Here is a 21,132-nt window from a genome sequence, read left to right as displayed (position 1 = left end):
AGAAGACAAATCTGGTAGTAATTTAAAACCATGATTTATGTCAAAACTAAGATTTTTAAAGTGCATCTATTCTAAAGTACTCCATTACCTTGCCTTGGGCAGGACTAAACCTTACTACTGCAGAGACAATATACACAATCTCTTTTAAACTGTAAAGCTATTTTGTACTTCATATATTTCTCCTCTACCCCAGGATATAATCAATAACCTTATAAAATAAAGTCAGGATTCTTAATCTTAAACATTCTGACCTGAGTCCCAAGTGCTTTAGTGTGTAGTTTCAAGATAAAATTTAAACATCTATATAGAATCAAATGCTTATTTGGAACTGAAATACTAATTTAAACATAAATATATACAGAATCAATAACCTATTTTTAGAAGAGTCAGCTGCTCTACTTTCTCAGACAAAACTTTGGTTTTATTTATATAAAAGCAACCATATTTATTGGTTCGCATAAATAACGCCTACACAAATCTCTCAAGCCTTTCAATGCCTGCTTTTTATGAAACCTACATTCTGACTTTAAATACAAAAGGAAAGTCAAGCTGTGAAAGTCACTAGGATTTATGATGTTGTTCCACTACTGGGGCCTCCACAAGAGGGTATTATTGAAGAAGCACTGAAGAGCTCTTAAAGAATCAAAAATCAATCCATTTGCAGCTAACGTTGGCTGTAGGCATTTTTGGAAAAGGGAGTAATTGCATTGGAAAAATCTTATTTTTACTTGTAAGTAAATGCCAAATTAAAAATCCTCTGGCAGTTTTAGGAATAACAAATGACAAAGAGATGTGCCTGTAATGAGGGAATTATTTGCAGTCACGCTACAGGTGAGGTATTTTATTTTTTATTCACTTACATAATATTCACAATCAAGCTTCATCCTTTCAGTTCAATTTATTTTCCTGCTTCTTTCCTCAGTGACTGAAAGCATCTCATGGATTTTGTTGTTAAAAGCAATCATACTTTCTGCAAGACTTGCTTCCTTCTCCACATCTCTTTAATTCCAATTTTCTACATCAGGTCTGATACCATCTGGAATAGAGGATGAATTGAATGCTGCGAACCTTTAAATTAGCTTGATATTTCTAAAAACTAAGAGGAAAAGTTTTTAAATACTTCAAGGTTGCAAGGTATGTCTTAGCTAGAATTCATAGCATGTCGTATTTCTGGCTTTCTAAATGCTACAGTTTGTAACAACTTGTATTTCTGGCTTTCTAAATTAAATTCTAATGTAAGTCATAGATTCAAGTTTTGTTTCCAGTGACTTATTCTACCTACTCATGTATAAAAGAGATCAAATGTTTTCAGGTCCCATTCATTAGACGTGGGAAGTTTAGTTAAGATATTTTATCATAATGTACCACATTTATTTCTATCACAGAGGAAGATCAAAATCAAAAACAAAGTTTTGCTTTCTGAGCTAGAGTTCAACTTAATCTTGTTTTGCATTAAAACCCTTCTATTTACTGGAACTTGTGGGTAGGGGATATGAAGTAGGAAGGAAATCCTAAGAGATTTCTCAATAGATAGTATCATAGATTGCTTTTCTCTAGATTTGTTAATGTTATAAAATTTAGTAATTGCTATTCCTTGACCACTGTCAATATGATTATTTGTGTTTTTTTTGTAGAAAATAGTAATTAGTCTGGGGAAAATAAATATGATTTCCAGATTTTAATATCTTAAATTATTTCCAAGAATGTTATTTTGAAAACTATTCAGAAATTTTGAGTCTCCTAAAGAAAAACTTTCATCTCAGGATCAAAAACGGTAAAAAGGGACCTTATGTAACTCCTTCACTTATTTCTCCTGCTATGAAATTCACTCTTAAAAATCATTCATTTAAGAATATTTACTGTATACTATGTGCAAAGGGATACCCCGTACCATCAAAGCATATAAAATAATCTATGGCCTTATGGAATTTGCACTGTAGTGGGGCATTCAAGTAGGAATGATTCATGGAAAGAGAACCAAAGGGAACCGTCAAATTAATTTCACAGCAGCTCTACAATTTATTAATTAAAATCATAATTATCTTAAAATACCTACTATGTAAAAGGCATATTTTCATTTTGCATATACAGTAAATTACTTAGGTTTCATGCAGCTGAATTTTGAGTGTAGTGTTTGAGGCATGATGAAGACCACACATTATTTAAATGTGGTAGCAGTGGGGCACCTTGGTGGCTCAGTCGCTTAAGTGTCGAACTCTTGATTTTGGCTCAGGTCATCATCTCATAGTTCATGAGATTGAGCCTGGTGTCCTACTCTGCCCTGACAGCATGGAGCCTGCTTGGGACTCTCTCTCTCCTTCTCTGCCCCTTCCCTACATGCACTTGCAAGCACTCTGTCTCTCTCAAAATAAATAAGTAAACTTAAAAAGAATTAAAAATAAATAATTAAGGGGCGCCTGGGTGGCTCAGTTGGGTAAGTGTCTGACTTCAACTCAGGTCATGATCTCACGGTTCACCAGTTCAGGCCCTGCATCTGGCTCTGTGCTGACAGCTCAGAGCCTGGAGCCTGGGTCAGAATCTGTGTCCCCTCTCTCTCTGCCCCTCCCCCACTTGCTCTCTGTCTCTCTCTCTCTCTCTGTCTTTCAAAAAAGTGAATTAAACATTAAAAAACAACTTTTTAAAATAAGTAATTGAGTAAGTAAATAAATAAATAAATGTGGTAGCAGTATGCTTCTTCAGAGGTAAGCTTAAGGAAATAAACTATGTTATTCATTAAAATTTTCATGTAAATACTTTTCAAAAATATAATTTATTTTTGAATAATATTGCAAAATTTTCTTGAAATATTAAGTTTTTTTCCACAGACAAAAATTATAAAAAGATTAAGGAAAATAAAAATTCCTTAAACAAAATTGCAAACTCTACAGTTATTGCCAAAATCAGAGCACTGTGCTAAGCTGAATAATGGCCACTCTGAAGAACAACACATCCTAATTTCTAGAATCTGAATATGTCACCTCATAAGGCAAAAGGGACTTTGAAGGTATAATTAAAGATAAAGACATGGAGATGGAGAAATTAGCCTGGATTATCCAAGTGGACTCAATGTAATCACAAGCCTCCTTATAAGATAAAGAGGGAGGCAGAAGAGTCTGAAAGAGAAATGACAACACAAGCAGAGGCCAAAGTGATAAGCAGCTATATAAGCCAAAGAATGTGAGTAGCTTATAAAGTTAGAAAAGGCAAAGAAATAGATTCTCTCCAGAACTTCCAGAAAGAATACAGTGCTGCCAACACCTTGATTTCAGCCCCAAAAGACCTATTTTGGACTTCTGACCCACAAAATTGTAAGCTAATAAACTTGTGTTGCTTTAGGCCACTGGGTTTGTGCTAATTTGCTACAGCAGCAATAGAAAAATAACAAAGTACCTTTTGAGCATTTACTGTGTGCAACTATACATTTTAAATGTATTATGTCATTTAATCATCCTGAGAGCCCTATAAAGTAGATACTGGAGTGACATCACTAAGGTGGTGCCATAGGTCATTCTCCTCACAAGAACAACTAATATTCAAAAACAAGACCCTACTAAGGGAATCCTAGAACACGGAGGTAAAGCTCAAGCACTCTTGCACCACAGAGACCAAGACAGACTGCATTACAAGGGTAAGAGAAGTAGCTACATGTTGGCCAATTACCTCTACCCCAGGTCAGTGCAGCACCACATGAAGACATCTCTTGTGAGCCTCCAGTTCTTCCAGTGGGAAAAGAGAACCTAGGAGACAACCAGCTTTCCCCAAGTGTTGTGGATTGCTTTGTGGGAGCCTCTACTCTGATGTCGCCCCAGGAGGATTGCAGGGGAATCTGCAGGGCTCAATCCCTGGGACTCTGATTGTGACAGAGAAGGATAGATAGGCCTGTAACAACCAGTGCAGGGATCTTGGCAGCCTGAGTTCATACTGTAGTGCCCAAGTACTAATCCCAACCAGGAGTTCTTCAGAACCAAGTCAGGGGTACACTCTGATCAGGGGACTCAATGAGGTGTGTATGTGCCTGATTTGGATCCTCAAATAAGAAGTTTTGCTGGCACTAGAGTTTGGTTTGCCCATACACAGGCAAAAACTTGAGTGACACACCCTCTGCTCTGGAGAGGTATGGAGAGAGTCTCTTGGCCATATCTCACCAGAAGGGCTGGGGGAACACCTGAAAGATGTATGGAAGAGTGAGCAGAGAGATGGGTGGGTAGAGCTGATTGCCCCCAAAACAAACACAATACTGAGCACAGAGGTCTTTGTGCTACACACAGATAGGACAGTTAATTCATATCCAAGACTGAGGTCAGCTCCCAGCCTTTCCCAAAAAGACAGCCTGTTTGGAAAATTGACATTTTCCTGAAGTGGCCCCTCTCCTTCCTGCCCAGATAAGGGAGCTGGAGCATAGCCCCATCCAATGTGGCTTCTGGCCACATCTGACCAGAAGGGCTGGTGAGAACACCTAGGAGCTGTGTGGCCCACCAGTGCTTGAGCCAAGAGAAACATAGAGCCAATAGTTTTCAGAGCAAAGACAGTGGGCCTGTTTGGCCAGGGAACTTGGGGCATGGGTCAGCATGAGTTAAGACACTAAAGAACTTTACCAGCTTTAAAGCTCTTTCTCAACTGCACCTAAGCAGGGAAAATAATTCATAGTCCCATTCATTACTGAATACAGCCTTTAACCTACCTGACCAAGGAACCCAATCAGAACACTTGGGAAGCCGTGTATCTTATTTAACAGCTCTGCTGACAGTAACACTTGAACAGAGAGCATAACCTGTGACTTTCCCCATCCACAGAGTAAAAACAGTGGCCTCATCTGACCAGAGAACTACAGTGAGCAATCTTTCTTGATTTGAGTCCCCAAGCAAAGAGCTGTACAGGCCCTGGGACCGATCCTGCTGCTCTGCAAGGGCAGCTACTTGCTGGCCCTCTGCAAGGGCTGTCTACTACTGAATATAAAACTCAGTCCCAACCATCTAGAAAGCCTGACCAGAGAATCCAGGCAACTGTAGAGGCCATTCTGCAGCCTCACTTGAGAACCAAGCCAGCCTATCCAACTGTTCTCAGCCAGTGGCACACTGGTCACATCCCTGACCTCAGAGCTCAAATAGTTACCTCACCCCTAAATAGACCATAATAGCAGGTCTTACCTCCCAGGAACATTACCAGGCAACACTCCCAGAAACCCAAACTGAGCTAACTTGTGAAGATCTGTCTCTGCCAAAACAAACCTATAAAATCTAGAAATGCACAGATAGCAATGTAAAGAATCAAGGAGCACCAAAAACAAAAAAACCAAAACCAAACCAAACAAAAAAGCAAAACAAAACAAAACAAAAAAAAAACAGGTAAACCACTAAAGGAAACTGAGTTCTAATAACTGATCTTAAAGAAATAGAGATCTATGAACTGTCAGACAAAAAATTCCAAATAATCCTCTTAATGAAGTTTTAGTGCACTACATAACACACAACTAACTGAAATTAGGAAAACAATGCACGAAGAAAACAAGAAGTTCAACAAAGCAACAGAAGCCATCAGAAAAAAATTAAAACCAAAAAGCAGAAATCTTAGACTTGAGAAATACAATAATTGAACTGAAAAATTCAGTAGAAAGTTTCAAAAGCAGACTCGACCATGCAGAAGAAAGAGTCAGTGACCTGAAGATAGAACAATAGAAATTACCCCATCAGAGAAACAAACAAAAAAACCTAAAAATTAAGAAAATGTGTGAAGAAGATCTATGAGACATGTAGGACATAATGAAAAGAAACAATTCACATAATGAGAATTCCAGAAGGGAAAAAGAAAGACACAGAAAGTATATTTAAAACAATAATGACTAAAAACTCCCAAACATGGGAACAGAAATAAACATCCAGATCCATGAGGCCCAAAGGACTCCAAATTAGTAGAACCCAAATACAGTCACATTGAGACACATTATAATTAAATTGTCAAAAGTCAAAGACAAAGAATTTTAAAAACAACAAGAGAGAATTTTCATATAAGGGAAATCCCATTATACTATATGTGGATATTTCTCAACAGAAACATTTCAGGCTAGTAGAGAATAGGATGACATATTCAAAATATTGAAAGAAATAAACCCAAGCAAGAATACTACACCTGGCAAAGCTTTCCTTCAGAAATTAAAGAGGGATATAAACTTTCCAGCACAAATAAAAGCTGAGGGAGTTCATTACCACTAGACCTGCCTTATAAGAAATGCTAAAGGCAGTTCTTTAAGTGGAAGTAAAAAGATGCTAATTAACATCATAAAAATATTTTTTTTTAAAAATAACCTTAAACTCACTGGTAATCTTAAATATATAGTCAAAATTAAATTCTGTAATTTGGTAGTTGTGGCACAAAATATACTTAAAACTCTAGTTTAAAAAATACACAGTAGGGGCCCCTGGGTCAGTCGGTTGAGTGCCCAGCTCTTGATTTCAGCTCAGGTCATGATCCCAAGGTCGGGGGGATCAGGCCCTGTGTCAGGCTCAGTGCTGAGCATGGAGCCTGCATGGGGCACTCTCTCTCTCTCTTCCTTCTCCTCCTCCTCCTCTCTTCTCCTTGCTTTCATGCGTGCACATGCACACACTCTCTCAAATATAAATAAAAAAATAAACAAATAGAGTAAAAATAACCATAACTACAACAATCTAGTTATTATTTACACAGTATAAAAAATATGTAAATTGTAACAGAAATAGCCTAAAATGTGAGGAGGAGAAGAAGCAAAAGTGTAAAGTTTGGGGATGGTTTTGAAGTTAAGTTGTTATCAGGTTAACATATAGTGCCACAAATTTAATATGTTTTATGTAAGCCTCCTGGTAACCAGGAGGGAAAAAACCTATACCAATTACAGCAAAGAACATGATAAAGAACTTATAGCATACTGATACCAAAGACATCTAAACATGAAAAAAGACAATAGGATAGGAAATAAAAAACAATAAATCTACAAAAACAACTGGAAAACAATTTTTAAAAATTAACAAAATAACAATTACTATTGTCTTTATCTATCAATAAGTACTTTAATGTAAATGGGTTAAATTCTCCAATCAAAAGACATAGTAGGCTGAGTGGATTTAAAAACAACAACATGGACTTCAAGCTGTATTACAAAGCTGTAATCATCAAGACAGTATGGTACTGGCACAAGAACAGACACTCAGATCAATGGAACAGAATAGAGAACCCACAAATTGACCCACAAACATGTGGCCAACTAGTCTTTGACAAAGCAGGAAAGAATATCCAATGGAATAAAGACAGTCTCTTTAGCAAGTGGTGCTGGAAAAACTGGACGGTGACATGCAGAAAAATGAACCTGAACCACTTTCTTACACCATACACAAAAATAAACTCAAAGTGGATCAAAGACCTCAGTGTAAGACAGGAAGCCATCAAAATCCTTGAAGAGAAAGCAGGCAAAAACCTCTTTGACCTTGGCCACAGCAACTTCTTACTCAACATGTCTCCAGAGGCAAGAGAAACAAAAGCAAGAATGAACTATTGGGACCTCATCAAAATAAAAAGCTTCTGCACAGCAAAGGGAACAATCAGCAAAACTAAAAGGCAACCAATGGAATTGGAGAAGATATTTGCAAACAACATATCAGATAAAGGGGTATAATCCAAAATCTATAAAGAACTGATCAAACTCAACACCCAAAAAAACAAACAATCCAGTGAAGAAATGGGCAAAAGACATGACTAGACACTTCTCCAAAGAAGACATCCAGATAGCCAACTGACACATGAAAAAATGCTCAACATCACTCATCATCAGGGAAATACAAATCAAAACCATAATGAGATACTACCTCACACCTGTCAGAATGGCTAACATTAACAACTCCAGCAACAACGGATGTTGGCAAGGATGTGGAGAAAGAGGATCTCTTTTGCACTGCTAGTGGGAATGCAAACTGGTGCAGCCACTCTGGAAAACAATATGGAGGTTCCTCAAAAAATTAAAAATAGAACTACCCTATGACCCAGCAACTGCACTACTAGGTATTGATCCAAGGGATACAGGTATGCTGTTTCGAAGGGGCACATGCACCCCAATGTTTATAGCAGTGCTATTGACAATAGCCAAAATATGGAAAGAGCCCAAATGTCCATCAACAGATGAATGGAAAAAGAAGATATGGTATATATATATATATATATATATATATATATATATATATATATACAATGGAGTATTATTCAGCAATGAAAAAGAATGAAATCTTGCCATTTGCAGCTACGTGGATGGAACTAGAGGGTATTATGCTAAGCAAAATTAGTCAGCCAGAGAAAGACAAATATCATGTGACTTCACTCATGAGGACTTTAAGATACAAAACAGATGAATACAAGGGAAGGGAAGCAAAAATAATATAAAAACAGGGAGGGCTACAAAAACATAAGAGACTCTTAAATATGGAGAGCAAACAGAGGGTTACTGGAGAGGTCGTGGGAGGGGGATGAGCTAAATGGGTAAGGGGCATTAAGGAACGTACTCCTGAAATCATTGTTGCACTATATGCTAACTAACTTGGATGTAAATTTAAAAAATAAGTTAAATGAAGTTTAAATGAAGTTGGAAATTCAAAAACAACAACAACAAAAATGAAACAAAGCAAAACTAAACAAAAAAACCCCCAAGATCTGGCAATATGCTATATATAAGAGACTTATTTTAGCTTTAAAAACACACAGACTGGAGGCACCTGCATGGCTCAGTCATTTAAGCATCCAATTTTGGCTAAGGTCATGACGTCACAGTTCATGAGTTCCAGCCCCATGTCAGGCTCTGAGATGACAGCTTGGAGCCTGGAGCCTGCTTTGGATTCTGTGTCTCTGTCTCTCTCTGCCCCTTCCCCACTCATTCTTTCTGTCTCTCTGTCTCTCTCTCTCTGTCAAAAATAAACATTAAAAAACAATTAAACACACACACACAAACACACACACACACACTCAATGTTAAGGGATAGAAAAACTCATTCCAAGCAAGTGGTAACAACAACAAAACAGGGTTAGCTATACTTACATTAGACAAAATAGAGTTTAAACTAAATATGGTAAAAAAGAAACAAAGAAGGTCATTATATAATGATAAAGGAGTCAACCCACTGAGAAGATATAACAATTATAAAAATGTGGGTACCCAATATTGGAGCACCTAAATATATAAAACAAAACTAACAGACCATTCAAAGGAGAAATAAATGGTAATATAATAATAATTGAGGATTTAAATGCCCTGCTCTCATCTATGGATAGATCATCCAGACAGAATTAATAAGGAAACTGAAGATTGGAACACTGTAGACCAAATGGACCTAACAGACATATACAAACATTCTACCCAACAACAGAATACATATTTTTTTCAAGAGCACATGGAATATTTTCTAGGATAGACCATATATTAAGTTACAGAACCAGTCTTAGCAAATCCAAGAAGACTGAAATCATATTAAGTATCATATCTGACTACAATGGCATGAAACTAGAAATTAACAGCAAGAAGAAAAACTGGAAAATTAATGAATATATGGAAATTAAACAACACTCCCCTGAACAACCAATGGATCAAAGAAGAAATTTAAATGGTGATAAAAAAAAGTTTCTTGAGGCAAATGAAAATGAAAAACCAACATTTCAGAACTTATGGGATGCAGTGAAAGTAGTGCTAAGAGGGAAGTTGATAGAAAAAGATGCCTACAGTAAGAAGCAAAAAGTATCCCAAATAAGTCACTTAACTCTATATTTAAGAAACTTGAGAAAGAACAACCTAAGCCCAAAATTAGCAGAATAAATGAAATAATAAAGATTAGAAGTAAATTAGAGAACCAAAAAGAAATAGAAAAGATTAGCCAAACTAAGAGTTAGTTCTTTGAAAAGAAAAACAAAATTGACAAACCCTTAACTAGACTAACCAAGAAAAAAAAAAAAAAAAAAGAGGACCCAAATCAATACACTTACAAATGAGAAATGAAATATTACAACAAATAACACAAAAATATAAAGGATCCTAAGAGGCTACTATTAACAACTATATACCAACAAACTAGACAATCAAAAAGAATGGAAAATTTCTCAGAAATACTTGCTATTTACTTATCAAGACTGAATCAGGAAGAAATAGAAAATCTGAATAAACCAATTACTAGTAAAGAGATTGGATTAGTAATCAAAAATCTAAAGAAGAAAGTTCAGGACCAGATGGCTTCACTGGTGAATTTTACCATTTAATAAGACATTAGCACCAATCCTCAAAATCCCAAAAAACTGAAGAGAAGGGAACACTCCCAACTCATTTTAGGAGGCCAGGATTATATTTATTCCAAAACCAGAAAAAGATACAACTAGAAAACTACAGACCAAGAAATCTGAGGAATATAGATTCAAAATTCTAAAAAAAAAAAAAAAAAAAAAAAAAAAAAAGTGCTAACAAACCAAATGCGCCCGCACATTAACAGGATCATTCACCATGATCAGGTGGGATTCATCCCTGGGACACAGGATGGTTCACCATATGCAAACCAATCATTGTGATACCTCACACTGACAGAATGAAAGAAAAGAATCATATAAGTGTCACAATAGATACAAAAAAGCATTTGACAAAATTCAATGTCCATTCATGATAAAAAAAAAAAAAAACTTAACAATTTAGGCATAAAGGGAACATATGTCAACATAATGATGGCCATATATGACAAACCCATACCAAAAATCATAGTCAATGGTGAAAGGTTGAAAACTTTTCCTCTAGATTAGGAATAAGACAAGGGTGCCCATTCTTACCACTCATATTCAACATAGTTACCACTCATATTCAACATAGTACTAGAAGTCCTACTTACAGTAATCAGGCATGAAAAAGAAATAGAATGTATCAGAATTGGAAAGGAAGAAGTAAAATTGCCTCTATTTGCAGATGACATGATTTGATATATGGAAAATCCCGAAGACACACCAAAAACCTGTTAGATCTTATCAGTGAATTCAGTGATGTTGCAAGATATGAAATTAACATACAAAATTCAGTAGAATTTCTAAATACTAACAACAAATTTTCTGAAAAAGAAGTAAAGAAAACAATCCTATTACAATAACATCAAAAACAATAAAATACTTAGGAATAAATTTAACCAAGGGGGTGAAAGATCTCTACTCTGAAAACCATAAGACATAATGAAAGAAAATGAAGAAAACACAAATAAGTGGAAAACTATCCTGTGTTCATGGATTGAAAGCATTAATATTGTTAAAATGTCAATCCTACCAAAAGCCATCTATAGATTCAATGTAATAGCTATCAAGATTCTGATGGCATTTTTTTTTTTTACAGAATTAGAAAAAAACACTTCTAAAATTTATATGGAACCACAAAAGATCCTGAATAGCCAAAGAAATCCCGAGAAAGAATGACAAAGCAGAAGGCATCACACTTCCTGATTTCAAGCTATACTATAAAGCTATAGAAATTTGGGGCACCCGGGTCGCTCAGTGGGTTTAGCGTCCAACTTCGCTAAAGTCGTGATCTCGCAGTTTGTGAGTTCAAGCCTGCTTCAGATTCTGTGTCTCCCTCTCTCTCTGCCCCTCCCCCACTCATGCTCTGTCTCTGTCTCAAAAATAAACACTAAAAAAAAAAAAAAAAGAAAAGAAATTAAAGCAGTATAGTAATGGCATAAAAATAGACAAATAGATCAATGGAACACAACCAAGAATCCATAAAGAAAACTCAAGTATAGGGGTGCCTGGGTGACTCAGTCAGTTGAACATCAGACTCTTGGTTTTGGCTCAGGTCTTAAATCTCACAGTTCATGGGTTCAAGCCCCACATAGGGCTCTGTGCTGACAGGGCAGACCCTGCTTGGGATTATTTCTCTCCCTCTCTCTCCGCCCCTCCCCACTCTCTCTCTCTCTCAAAATAAACAAATAAACTTTAAAAAATAAATAAATAAGTAAAACTCAAGCATATATGATCAACTAATATTTGATAAGGAAACCAAAAATAACACTACTATTGAATCCATATTCCTCAGATTTCTTGGTCTGTAGCCATGAAAAAATGAGAAAAATCCCATTATTTGCAAAACATGGATAGACCTGGAAGGCATTATGCTATGAGACGTAAGTCAGACAGAGAAAGACAAATACTATATGATCTTACTTACATGCAGAATCTAAAAACAACAACAACAACAACAACAAAAGCACCACACCAAACTCATATGAGTTTCCATGAGATCAGACTTGCAGTTACCAGAGGCAAAGGGTTGGGGGAGGAGAAATTGGAACAAGTTGGTCAAAACGTGCAAACTTTAAGCTATAAGATAAATAAGTATAAGGGATGTGATGTACAACATGATGACTGGTAGCTGACACTCTGTATGATAGAAAGGAAGGTTGTTAAGAGTAAATTTTAAGAGCTGTCATCACAAGGAGTATTTTTTTTTCCTTTTTCTTCTTTCTTTCCTTTATATTGTACCTACATGGGAAGATGGGTGTTAGCTGAACCTATTATGGTAATGATTTCACAATATTTGTAAATCAAACCATCATGCTGTAGGCTTTAAACTTGTGCAGTGATGTATGTCAATTATTTCTCAATAAAATTGGAAAAAAAGTAGATACTATAATTATCCCAGTTTCACAGATGAGAGAACTAAGGCTAAATGGTTTAAGCAATTTGCCAAAGATACTGAACTCTTAATCATCACTAGATTTCCTCGTGGCTAAGCAAGATAATACATATACATGAAGGATACCAAACTATTAGCCATCTTACTATTGAAGAGTTTTATCAAAGTGCTCATAGTTCCCTTAAATTTTGTTTTAAACCTCTGTGAGAATTTTCTAAGTTTACACTATTATAGTGTTGAATGATTACTTGAATTCATGATAAATGTGGTGACCTTTGTTTATTCTTGATGATTGCATCCCATTTCTAACATTTGAACATTTGAACAATGAACATTTGTTTCATTTATGGGAATTTAGTGAGATATCTGCCACTGTCTTCCTCTCCCTCTCAGAATTGTACCAAGAACACGAACCCACACCATATACAAAAGATATTTAAACAACTTCAGGTTAAGGAGTTTATTTAACTATGGTTACTTGAAGGATAGTAGAGCTGGCATTGTTTAAAAATAACAAGAAACTGTTGGAGCAGTTTAATAAAGGTATCAGTTTTATGTCACAGTAGAAACCTTAACTGATTTCTCTGTTGAAAACTCTATCTTTTTCTAGGAATTAAAGATAGAAAGCATATTCTCTAGCATATATAGTGATAATCCTGTTTAAGCACTAAATATACTTAATCAAACATAATATAAAATACCCACAGGGGGCGCCTGGGTGGCTTGGTCGGTTGGGCGTCCGACTTCGGCTCAGGTCATGATCTCACGGTCCATGGGTTTGAGCCCCGCGTCGGGCTCTGTGCTGACAGCTCAGAGCCTGGAGCCTGTTTCAGATTCTGTGTCTCCCTCTCGCTGACCCTCCCCTGTTCATGCTCTGTCTCTCTCTGTCTCAAAAATAAATAAACGTTAAAAAAAAAAAATTTAAAATACCCACAGAGTTACCTTCTATTTGTCCACACACAAATAAAGTGCCTGTGGATATATTAGAAATTATCTTTTATAAATAATTATCATGCAACATAATTGTGATTATTCCCAACAATAAGCATTTATTTAATTTGTTTTAATGTATCTTCCATTTGGTTGAACAATAAAATGTGCTCCTTATATTTACTTTTTATAGTATATAGTCTATTTAGTACTACCTTCTCTTCAAAACAAACAAAAACAGAAATATTATGTGATGTGATTTTTCATGTGTCTGTCTTTGTTTCCAAAAGGTTTTTAGAATAACTAAACAACCAAGTTCAGGGAGGTTTTGTTCATGCAAAAACTGAAAAAGACATATGATAGGTTTATCCTAAATGTCAGAGATATATTTCCAAGAAGTTAAAGTGAAATATTATACCCTTAAACCTGATATTAAGATATCTGATACTAGATTACATGAAAGTAACACTTATTTTTATATTACGATAAGGCTAATTTTTCCTGTTATTTATTGCAGAAAGAATAATAAAATGTTTCTCTTACACGGCAGACCGAGAATTGTCAACTAAGATGCAATTGCAATAATTATTACTGATGAGGATGCAAAACACAGAAATAGCATTACTTGCTGACAGATCACAGGGCTAGTGTGGGTTACTAGAAGCAACAAAAATTACATTTTCCCTTGAATAGAAAATAAACTTTCTATGGAAATCTCTGAGAAATGAATGGATTCACGTATTGTAATCTTATTTACACAAAACTGTTTCCTGAGCTGAATTGCTAAATTTTATAGTTCTATCAATACGTATAATTATTTATAAATGTTCTAAAAACTAAATTCTAAATGAATGCATTCTTTTATCCTCAGGAATGTTATGTTACCGATCACATAATTTGAGTGTTCTTTCTAAATAATGTGTGTATTTATTCATTAAATTAGCTTTATTGATTGTTTATCACAGACCTAACAGTTTTTTCTAGCCTGAGGATACAAAATTGCCAAAGATGCAGTCACTGTTCCCAAGAAGCCTAGTGTGGCTGGGAGATAAAAGTGCAACAGAATAACAATAAATAATGCAGGTAGCAGTAAGGTAAATGTAGACATGCAAAACTACTCAGGCCTCATAAAGAGTAGATAAATTATCATATCTAATGTTAGGGATTAACCAAGGAAAGAAGAAGCTGTCAGGAAGATTTCTTGCAGGAGCTGCACCTAAGTTTTAGCTGATAAATTGGCTAGATAAAAGCATTTACGAGAAATGGTGCTGGGAATATTTCAGGTGGAAATACATGTAGGAGAAAAGACAAAAAGATAAAGTTCATGGCATGTTGGGTAAACTCCAACCAGTGTGGAGTGACTTAAGCATAAAATAAAATGCAAGTCACAACAATGGACTTCCAGTTCCAAGATGGAAGTAGAAGTTGGCATTTTGCTTATTGTATTCCTGGAAGTCATCCAAATAGAATGAGGAGAAAGAAAAACAAGATACAATCCCATTTTCAAAGCAAAATCAGGGAACAGCTAAATCCTAGGTGAAACTGGAGAAAAGACTGACAAAAATTAATAGAGAAGAGTTGGGGAGTACATTCAAGAAGAAGCAAAGAGAGGATGCCTTGGCTGTAGATTGCCAAAAGAACCAGAAAAATCCACTTCACATTGGGAGAGGGCACACTTTGATGTGAAAAACTAAGTTCCTTATTTGCAATGGTGAAAACCAATATTAGACAATGGTTACAATGTTTCTTTGGATCTAGTTTGGGTATGAAAAGCAGAGGTAGGTTATCTATATGAAAATAAGTTCATATATGAAGATAGGAAGCTGTGGCAGCAGAAGAAAAACACCCAGTGCTCATCCCCAAAAGTGTCCTCCTTAATGCCCCTTGCCCATTTAGCCCACCCTCCCACCCAACACCCCTCCAGCAACCCTCAGTTTGTTCTCTGTATTTAAGAGTCTTTTATGGTTTGTCTCTCTCCCCGTTTTTATATTATTTTTGCTTCCCTTCCTTTATGTCCATCTATTTTGTATCTTTTTCTGACTGCCTTATTTTGCTTAGCATAATACACTCTAGTCCCATCCATATTGTTGCAAATGGCAAGATTTCATGCTTTTGATCCCCGAGTAACATTCCATTGTATGTACATACCACATCATCTTTATCCAATCATCAGTTGATGGACATTTGGGGTCCTTCCATATTTTGGCTACTGTCAATAATGCTGCTATAAACATTGGGGTGCATGAGCCCATTTGAAACAGCACTCCTGTATCCTTTGGATGAATACCTAGTGGTACAATTGCTGGGTTGTAGGGTAGTTCTATTTTTAATATTTGAGGAACCTCATGCTGTTTTCCAGAGTGGCTGCACCAGTTTGCATTCCCACCAGCAGTGCAAAACTGTTCCTCTTTCTCTGCATCCTCACCAACATCTGTTGTTGTCTGAGTTGTTAATTTTAGCCACTCTGACCAGTGTGAGGTGGTATCTCATTGTGGTTTTTATTCGTGTTTCCCTGATGATGAATGATGTTGAGCATCTTTTCATATGTCTGTTAGCCATCTGGATGTCCTCTTTGGAAAAGTGTCTTTAAAAAGATGGTTTTGGACTGTGTTGTTGTCATTTTCATTGGCTTCCATGACTTATTAATTTCCTCTAACTTCTTGGTTAACCTATTCATTCTTTAGTAGGATGTTCTTTCGTCTCCGAGTATTTGTTGTCTTTCCAAAGTTTTTCTTGTGCTTCATTTCAAGTTTCATAGTGTTGTGGTCTGAATATATGCACGGCATGATCTCGATCTTTTTGTACTTGTTGAGGGCTGATTTGTGTCCCAGTGTGTGATATATCCTGGAGAATGTTCCATGTGCACTCGAGAAGAATGTTCATTCTGCTGCTTCAGGATGAAATGTTCTGAATATATCTGTTAACTCCATCCAGTCCAGTGTTTTATTAAAACCATTGTTTCCTTGTTGATTCTCTGCTTAGATTATCTGTCCATTGCTGTAACTAGGGTGTTGAAGTCCCCTACTATTATGGTATTGTTATGAATGACTTACTTTATGTTTGTGGTTAATTGAATTATATATTTGGTTGTTCACGTTGGGTGCATAAGTATTGCAATTGTTAGATCTTCTTGGTGGATAGATCCCTTAATTATGATATAATGCCCTTCTTCATCTCTTGTTACAGTTTTTATTTTAAAATCTGTTTTGTGTGATATAAGTATGGCTACTGCAGCTTTCTTTTGATGACCATTAGCATGATAGATTGTTCTACCTCCCCTTACTTTCATCTGAGGTGTCTTTAGGTCTAAAATGAGCCTCTTGTAAGCAGCAAATATATGGTCTCATTTTCTTATCCATTCTAATACCCTATGTCTTTTGGTTGGAGTGTTTAGTCCGTTGACATTTAGAGTATTGAAAGGTATGTTTTTAGTGCCATTGTGTTGCCTGTAGAGTTGGTGTTTCTGGTGATGTTCTCTGGTCCTTTCTAGTCTTTTTTGCTTTTGTTCTTTTTTGGTTTGTATCATCTTTTCTCCACTCATGGATAGCTTAGTGATCATGAACTCCTTTAGTTTTTGTTTCTCTGGGAAACTGTTTATCTTTCCTTCTATTTTGAATGACAGTTTTTCCAGATAAAGAATTCTTGGCTGCATATTTGTCTTATTCAGTAAGTTGAATGTATGCTGCTAATCCTTTCTGGCCTGCTAAGTTTCTGTGGATAGGTCTGCTGCGACCCTGATCTGTGTTCCCTTATTGGTTAAGGACTTTTTTTCCCTTGCTTATTTCATAATTCTTTCCTTGTCTGTGTATTTTGTTAATTTGACTATGATACACCATGGGGATGGTCAGTTTTTGTTGAATCTGATGGGAGTAGGCTGTGCTTCTTGGATTTTGATGTCTATGCCCTTCCTCAGATTAGGAAAGTTTTCTGCTGTAATTAGCTCATCTAAACCTTCTGTCCATGTTTCTCTGTCTTCATCTTCTGGGACTCCTCTTATTCAGATGTTATTCCTCCTTAATAAGTCACTAAGTTCTCTAAGTCTTGTATCTTTTGCCTTTGTTTCCTTCTTTTTTTCTGCTTCATTATTCTTCATAATTTTGCCTTCTATATAGATGATTCGCTGCTCTGCTTTGTCCAGGCTTGCCATTGTGGCATCCATTTGAGACTGCATCTTGGTTATAGCATTTTTAATTTTGTTCTGACTAGATTTAACTTCTTTTATCTCTGCAGAAAGGAATCTATGCTTTTTTCAACCCCACCTAGTATTCATGGTTTTAAATTTTAGTTCAGACACCTTGCTTATATCTATCTGTCATTTGACCTGTCATTGGCCAGTCAAGGACCTGGCTGTCATTTCTTCCTGTTCTTTTTTTGTTATTTTAGAGGAAGAAAAAAAATTAATAAAATTAATTGAGTATGGGGTGTTTTTCTATTTCTTTGTGTCTTATTCAATTTCCTTCATAAGCTTCTATAGTTTTCAGCATACTTACCTTTTATATCTTTGGTTAGGTTTATTCTTAGGTATTTTATGGTTCTTGGTGCAATTGTAAATGGGATCGATTTCTTGATTTCTCTTTCTGTTGCTTCTTTATTGGTGTATAGAAATACAACCAATTTCTGCACATTAATTTTGTATCCTCCAACTTTGCTGAATTCATGTATCAGTTCTAGCAGCTTTTTGGTGGAGTCTTTGGGTTTTTTATGTAGAGTATCATGTCATCTGTAAAAAGCGAAAGGTTGACTTCTTTGTCAATTTGGATGCCTTTTATTTCATTATGTTGTCTGATTCCTAAGGCTAGGGCTTCCAACACTATGTTAAACAACAGTGGTGAGAGTGGACATCCCTGTCGTGTTCCTGATCTCAAGGGGAAAGCTCTCAGTTTTTCCCCATTGAGGATGATATTAGCTGTGGGCTTTTCATATATGGTTTTTATGATGTTAAGGTATGTTCCTTCTATCTCAACTTTCTGGAGGGTTTTTATTAAGAAATGATGCTGTATTTTGTCAAATGCTTTTTCTGCATCTATTGACAGGATCATGTGGTTCTTATCCTTTCTTCTATTAATGTGATGTATCACATTGATTGATTTGCAAATATTGAACCAGCCCTGCAGCCCAAGAATGAATCTCACTTGATCATGGTGAATGATTCTTTTAATTTATTGTTGAATTTGATTTGCTAGTAACTTGTTGAGAATTTCACATCCATGTTCATCAGGGTATTGGCCTATAATTCTTTTTAGTGGGGTCTCTAAGTGGTTTGGGAAATCAGGATAATACTGGCTTTACAGAATGAGTCTGGAAGCTTTCCTTCTGTTTCTATTTTTTGAAGGATAGGTATTAACTCTGCTTTAAATGTCTGGTAGAATTCTCCTGGTAAGCAATTTGGCCCAGGACTCTTATTTGTTGGGAGATTTTTGATAACTGATTCAATTTCTTCACTGATTATGGCTGTATCCAAATTATCTGTTTCTTCCCATTTGAGCTTTGGTAGTATATGGGTGTCTAAATTTGTCCATTTCCTCCAGGTTGTCCAGTTTGTTGGAATATAATTTCTCATAGTACTCTCTGATAATTGTTTGTAGTTCTGTGGTGTTGGTTGTGATCTCTCCTCTTTCATTCATGATTCTATCTATTTGGGTTCTCTCTGAAAGAAGCAGCTTTTAGACTTGAGGTAACATGGTAACAGAACTTTAATTTTGCTCATGTTTGATCCAAGGCTATGCTCTTCAGGATTCCATGTGAAAACACTGATGAGTAAATTTATTATGGTATCTCCATTCCCTTTCCCAAAAATTGTTTTAAGCAAAGACATATAACACAATTCTGATCTTGAGGCTGAAGAAGAGTCTAATGGCAGGTGGGGAGGGCTTCTGGGAAATGCTTTCCTCCATATGGAAAAGAGATGTTTGATGGGGCATGAGGAGGGTGCAGAGAATTTCCCTTCCTTTCTCTCAAAATTACCATGCTTAAAAGCTTATATCAACCAATCCTAGAACTGCTCTGCCTCCAGGATATGTTCTAAATACCTCCATTCTTACCTCCTCTTGAGATGGGTATTTGGTAAGATTTGAAAAAGAAACAAATATTCTCTTAAGAAAACAATGCATAGGAGTTGTACTTTAATAAATTATGTGAAAATTAATAATTTAAAAAGCCCCATCTCATTTAGAATGAAGTTGGGAGGCCAGCAGGGGGAGCTCTTACACCCAGCACCAGTTCTCAATAACACACCCAACAGGAAGAGAAGGACCTTACGAGTCCATACTACGTGACTGTGCCAGACAGAAGAAGGAACATTCTCCTACCTCTGGCAGCAGCCCAGCCCAGCCCATGAGAAGCCATTATGCTCAAACTCCCAGTTCACTCTAATAGACTTTTAGTTTATAACAGTGCCTCCCAACTCCCGCCTTTCCTCTATAAAAGAGCATTTCTCTCCTTTGTTTTCCATACTTGCCTATGGTTTTGCTGTATCTTGCTTGTCCTGGATTGTAATTCTCTGCTATTCCTGAATAAACCCATCTTTGGCTGACAAAATAACTGGAAGTTTTATTTCTATGGTTAACAGTTAACAGGAATTATTAAAACAGTCTGTTTTTTTCTTATAGTTATTTAGTTACTGGGGCTGGAAGCCTTTACACTATTCTGTTTTATTGAGGAGAAAATTAGATGGAAACATTTGAGAGCTAGACACTGGGTTTCAAAGATTAAGAAACTATAGGGAGGTGTTTTTTTAAGTTTATTTATTTATTTTGAGAGAGACAGAGAAAGCACAAGTGGGGGAGGGACAGAGAGAGAGAGAGATAGAGAATCCCAAGTGGGTTCTGTGCTGACAGTACAGAGCCTGAGATTGGGCTTGAACTCATGAGACCTGAGCCAAAACCAAGAATGGGATCCTTAACTGACTGAACCACTAGGTGTCCCAAGAAACTATGGAGAGGTATTAATGAAAACAAAGACAAAAGAGAAGAAAAATCCCTGTTATCTAGAAGTAGTAGCTAATATTTACCGAGCACTTAACCATGGGCCTAACACTATTCTGTGTACTCACCTGTTTTCATTTAATCCTCATTGCAAAATTAGGAAGAAGGTACTGTTACTTTCCCATCTTAAAGTTGAGGAATCGGAAGCACAAAAAAACGAAACTTACTTAAGATTACACAGCTAATTTGAGGTGGACGTAGCAGTTAAGCACAGGCATCCTTACTCCAGATTCTAGCATGTTTCTAAATACTTCTCTGTACTTCTATTTAATCAAAGGTTATTTCTGTATAGAGATCTAATGGGAAAAGTCCATCTTTTGGACTCTATTTGTATGTGAGAGCTACTTTTTAAAGCATAATTCCCACATACATGTTAGTCTTACTAAAGACTAACATTTGGGATTGCTGAAGTGTGGTGCTGTCTAACCATGCCTGAATCAAAGCATACCACGAAATTTAACTAAAGAGTGCCCTTCTATAGCATCTAAACTGCTAGATGAGTATTGCTGGAAGGGGAAATGTGCATGGCATTTATATTAATGGTGCTAGAAAGGTCTTTTTCCA

General features: G+C 36.2%; 1 long non-coding RNA gene across 5 annotated transcripts in view; it reads left to right on the top strand.

Moving 5' to 3' along the window:
* The window catches only part of LOC131514788 (uncharacterized), a 117,887-nt gene that overhangs the window by 91,878 nt on the left and 4,877 nt on the right, over nucleotides 1-21,132 (top strand). For 4 of the 5 annotated variants that reach the window (XR_009263270.1, XR_009263269.1, XR_009263271.1 and 1 more), the window contains exons 2-3: nucleotides 923-1,134; nucleotides 14,103-14,295. This is a non-coding gene — a long non-coding RNA (uncharacterized LOC131514788). Of the gene's footprint in view, nucleotides 1-922; nucleotides 1,135-14,102; nucleotides 14,296-21,132 lie in introns of those variants that run through there. The other variant, XR_009263272.1, reaches the window with a different exon arrangement.

The sequence above is a fragment of the Neofelis nebulosa genome, chromosome 6 (assembly GCF_028018385.1).
Source record: "Neofelis nebulosa isolate mNeoNeb1 chromosome 6, mNeoNeb1.pri, whole genome shotgun sequence".
NCBI lineage: Eukaryota > Metazoa > Chordata > Mammalia > Carnivora > Felidae > Neofelis > Neofelis nebulosa.
This window is presented reverse-complemented; position numbering and strand designations above follow the sequence as displayed.